The following is a 5,404-nucleotide window of genomic DNA, read 5'->3' on the forward strand; positions in this document are numbered from 1 at the left end:
ACATAATTTAAGACTCTAATGCATTTAAAAGAATTATTAGTTAGTGTTTTAGTGTATGCCATGTATAAAGATGTAATTTTGTGACCTCAACAACCAAAAGGGGTGAGGACAGTGCAGTAAATGGGCAGAATTTTTGCATGCTATTGAATTTAAACTGGTAAAAATTCAAATCAAGACCCTGTGTTGGTGCCATGCAGCTTTGGTGGGGACAAAGCTAGAGTGGCTCTAGTAGGCCATCTTGGTTGGGCAGCAGGAGCTTCTGCCTTTGGGATGGGGAATAGCACATCATCATCTTTGGGGAACTCAGCAACTGCTCCTGTGAATCAGACCCAAGAAATAATTTCTGATAACTGGGTGATGATTGCCTCAAAAACATCCTTTTCTTACAGTACAATGGCAAACATACTTTCCCATGACATGAATGTTAACTATAAAGTGGTGGAATTGGACATGCTTGAATATAGAAGTCAGTTGGAAGATATTCTTTACAAAATTCACCAGTAAAAGAAGTGTGCCAAGAATATTTGTCAATGGGACTTTTATTGGAGGTGCAATTAACACTCACAGGCTTCACAAAGTAGGTAAATTGCTTCCACTCTTACATCAGTGTATTTTTTACAAAGTATGAGGAAAGAATTTTAGTGATATGTGCTCATAACTTTGATACTAAAATGTCAGCTATATAAAGTGATAATGCCTGATAGTGTATTTTAAATATTTGAAAGTTTTAAATTGGAAAATTATCTCTATGAAAAAGTCATAATGAACAATAAATCACTGTGAAAAACTCAGAAATTCAAATTAGTGTTATAATTTTAAAATTATAAATGTAATCCTCATGGTAACCATAAAGAAATAGATAAATAACATACACAAAAAGAAAAGAGAAGAGAATTAAAATATTCCACTACAAATAATGAACAAAACTCAAAGGAAAAGACCAATGCAGGGAATGAGGAACAATAAAGCTGTAAAGCATGTAGAAAACAAATAGCAAAATAGAAGTTCCTGCTTATCAGTAGTTACTTTAAATGTAAATGGAAGAAATATTCCAATCAAAAGACAGAGGTTGGCAGAATAGCTAAACACACATTATCCAAGTACATGCTGTCTACAAAAGATCCACGTCAGATCCAAAGAAAGACAAATAGACCAAAAGTGAGAAAATAGAAAAAGATATCCCATGCAAATAGTAACCTAAAGAGAATATGGTAGCTATACTAGTATTAGAAAAAAGTAGACTTTAAATCAAAAGAGTTTACAAGAGATAAAGAATAACATTATATATTATTAAAAGATTTAATACAGCAGAAACAATTATAAATATTTATTTACAGACAATAAGAAACCGTCAAAATATAGGAAGTAAAAATTGACAGAATTGAAGAAGAAGTAGTTCTATAATATTAGTTGAAGACATTAATAACTCACTATCAATAATGGGTAGATAAACCAGATAGAAAAAAGTAAGAAAATAGAGGACTTTAACAACACATTAAATTAACCATATCTAACAGACACATATAGAACACTCTACCTAATAACAACAGCATACACATTCTTCTCAGGTGCACATGGGATATTTTCCAGGAAAAAGCATATATTAGGTCATAAAGTGAGTCTTAAGAGATTTTAAAAGTTAGCTTTCATACAAAATATATTCTCCAATCCAATGGGATAAAGTTAGGAATCAATAACAGAAGGAAAACTGGAAATTTAACAAAATATGAAAATTAAACAATACTTTCTTAACAAATAGATCAAAGAAAAAATCATCAGGGAAATTAGAAAATACTTAGAGATGAATGAAAATTAAAGCACAACTAACAAAACTTACAAGATGCAGTGAAAGTAGTGCTAAGGGGAAATACATGGCTATACAAGATAACATTAGAAGAAGCAAGAAAGATCTCAAATCAAAAAGCTAATTTTAAAACTTAAGGAATTAGAATAAAAAGAGCAAACTAAACCCAAAGCTAGTAGAAGGAAAGAAATAATAAAGATTAGAGCAGAGATAAATGAAATAAAAAATAGAATAAAATAGAACATAATCAATGAAACCAAAAGCTAGTTCTTCAAAAGATCAACAAAATTAACAAACCTTTAACAAGTTTAAATATGAAAAAAGAAAGAGAAGATTCAAATTACAAAAATCAGAAATAAAAGTGGAGCAAGTCCCGGAAGCCCACATTCCGACCCTGACAAATCTTCCTCCAATCACACAGGTCACAGTTCTGAGCCCTGCCCCCATCAAAGCCTCCTCTGGCCATGTGGGTCAGTGGACCCAAGCACCGCCCACCTCCAAAGCTTCTTCTGGGTGTGCTGGACTCTGCAGCCATGCCAGTGGAAGCCCACACCCCAGCTGGCCTGTGCAGGTACCTGTGTTCTGGGCCAACTTCAGAAGCAGACACTGGTGAGAGGAACATATGCAGGGGTGGGACTGACAAAGTGGTTCAGAGACCTACCTAGAGGTTTTGGAGGGTATATTGGGGAGGTGGAGATTCGCTGTAGTTCACTATGGGGGCAAGGATACTGATAGTGGAAGCACCAGGGAATTTTTTAATTTAATTAATGAATTAAAATTTTTTTTCTTTTAATTTTTTTACATCGTTGTTCTGTTTTGTAGTTTCATCTTCCTCTTTATTTTTTCCAATTTATTTTTTATTTTACTAATTATATTTTATCTCATTTTTTATTCTTTTTTATTGTTCTGCTCTTTTTTGCTTGTTGTCTTTTTCTGTTTGTCTTGTTTATTTGTTGGTTTGTTTTTTTCAATATTTTTGTTTTGTTATCTTCTTTTTTATTTTATTTACTTTTTTTTCTTTTGTCATTTTTCAGTGTCTTCAGTTCATTTAGCTTTTCTTTTAGTTTAGTTTTGTTTTGTTTTCTGTTTAGGTTAGTTTTGTTTTTATTTTTGGTTTCAGTTTTTGGGCCTCTTGTTTGGGTGTCTTCTTGTTTCTGGCTTTCCTTGTGTTTTGTTGTTATTGTTGTTTGCTTGTCAGTTTGTTTTTTGTTTACTTGTATTTGTTATTTGTCTTGGGTTTTATTTGTTTTCTTTTCTTTGTGTGTGTGTGTTTGTTTTTGTTCAGTTTGGTTTTTATTATCTGCCTTGGGCTTCCTTTGTCTTTTTTTTTTTTTTCCTGAGCCACGTGGTTTGCAGGGTCTTGGTTTGCAGGCCAGGTGTGAGGCCTGAGTCCCTGTTGTGGGAGCACCAAATCCAAGCCACTGGACTACCAGAGAAATTCATGTCCCAGGAAATATTATTAATTGGTGTGAGTTCTCATGGAAGTCCTCATCACGGCAACAAGACCCAGCTCCAACCAACTGCCTGCAAGCTCCAGTGCTGGACTTCTCAGGCCAAAGAACCAGCAAGACAGGAATACATCTGCACCCATCAACAAAAATAAGAAGACAAAGAAATATGTTACAGATGAAGGAGCAAGGTAAAATCCTAAAAGACCAAATAAATGTAGAGGAAATTGGCAATCTACCTGAAAAAGAATTTAGAGTAATTATAGTACACATGATCCAAAATCTCAGAAATAGAATGGAGGCATGGATTAAGAAAATACAAGAAATTTTTATCAAGGACCTAGAAGAACTAAAGAACAAACAAACAGTGGTGAACAACACAATAAATGAAATGAAAAATACACTAGAAGGAATCAATAGCAAAATAACTGAGGCAGAAGAACGAATAAGTGAGCTGGAAAATAGAATGGTAGAAATAACTGCCAAGGAGCAGAATAAAGAGAAAAGAATGAAAAGAAATGAGGACAGTGTCAGAGACCTCTGGGACAACATTAAGTGTCTTAATGTTCTAATTATAGGGATCTCAGAAGAAGAGAAAGAGAAAGTGTCTGAAAAAATATTTGAAGAGATTATAGTCAAAAACTTCCCTAACACAGGAAAGTAAATAGCCACCCAAGTGCAGGAAGTGCAGACTCCCATACAGGATTAACCTAAGGAGAAACATGTGAAGACCCATATTAATCAAGCTAACAAAAATTAAATTCAAAGAAAAAATATTAAAAGCAGCAAAGGAAAAACAACAAATAATATACAAGGGAATCACCATAAGCTTATCAGCTGATTTTTCAGCAGAAACTGCACAGGCCAGAAGGGAGTGGCAGGATAGAGTTAAAGTGATGAGAAGGAAAAACTTACAGCCAAGATTATTCTACCCAGCAAGTATCTCATTCAGATTCGATGGAGAAATCAAAAGCTTTACAGACAAGCAAAAGCTAAAAAAAATCAGCACCAACACACCAGCCCTACAACAAATGCTAAAAGAACTTCTCTAGGTGAAAAACACAACAGAAGAAAAAGATCTAAAAAATAAACCCAAAACAATTAAGAAAATGATAATAGGAACATACATATATATAATTACCTTAAATGTAAATGGATTAAATGCTCCAACCAAAGGACACAGACTGGCTGATTGGATATTAAAAAAATCACACATATATATGGTGTCTACAAGAGACTGACTTCAGACCTAAGGACACAAACAGACTGAAAGTGAGGGGGTGGAAACATATTCCATGCAAATGGAAATCAAAAGAAACCCAGAGTTGCAATACTCATGTCAGAAAATATGGACTTCAAAATAAAGACTGTTACAGGAGACAAGGAAGGATGCTACATAATGATCAAGGGATGAATTCAAGAAGAAGATATAACAATTGTAAATATTTATGCACCCACCATAGGAGCACCTCAATACATAAGGCAAATGCTAACAGCTAAAAAAGGGGAAATCAACCATAACACAAAAATAGTGGGAGACTTTAGTACTTCACTTACACCAAAGGAAAGATCATCCAGACAGAAAATTAATAAAGAAACACAAGATTTAAATGACACAATAGGCCAGATAGATTTAATTGATGTTTATAGGACATTTCATCCAAAAACAGCAGATTACACTTTCTTCTCAAGTTCACATGGAATATTCTCCAAGATAGATCACATCTTCAGTCACAAATCAAGCTTCAGTAAATTTAAGAAAATTGCAATCATATCAAGCACCTTTTCCGACCACAGCACTCTGAGATTAGAAATGAATTACAGGGAAAAAACCGTAAAAAACACAAACACATGGAGGCTAAACAGTATGTTACTAAATAAACAAGAGGTCACTGAAAAAAATCAAAGAGGAAATCAAAAAATACCTAGAGACAAATCACAATGAAAACATGATGATCCAAAACCTATGAGATGCAGCAAAAGCAGTTCTAAGAGGGATGTTTGTAGCAATACAATCCTACCTCAAGAAACAAGAAAAATCTCAAATAAACAACCTAACCTTACATCAAAAGGAACTAGAGAAAGAAGAACAAACAAAACCCAACGTTAGTAGAAAGAAATAAATCATAAAATCAGAGCAGAAATAAATGCA

General features: G+C 33.8%; 1 pseudogene; it reads left to right on the plus strand.

Annotated features, from left to right (window-relative positions):
- Positions 1–270: 270 nt before the first annotated feature.
- Positions 271–5,160, plus strand: LOC116742753 (annotated as a pseudogene).
- Positions 5,161–5,404: the final 244 nt, after the last annotated feature.

The sequence above is a fragment of the Phocoena sinus genome, chromosome 17 (assembly GCF_008692025.1).
Source record: "Phocoena sinus isolate mPhoSin1 chromosome 17, mPhoSin1.pri, whole genome shotgun sequence".
Lineage (NCBI taxonomy): Eukaryota > Metazoa > Chordata > Mammalia > Artiodactyla > Phocoenidae > Phocoena > Phocoena sinus.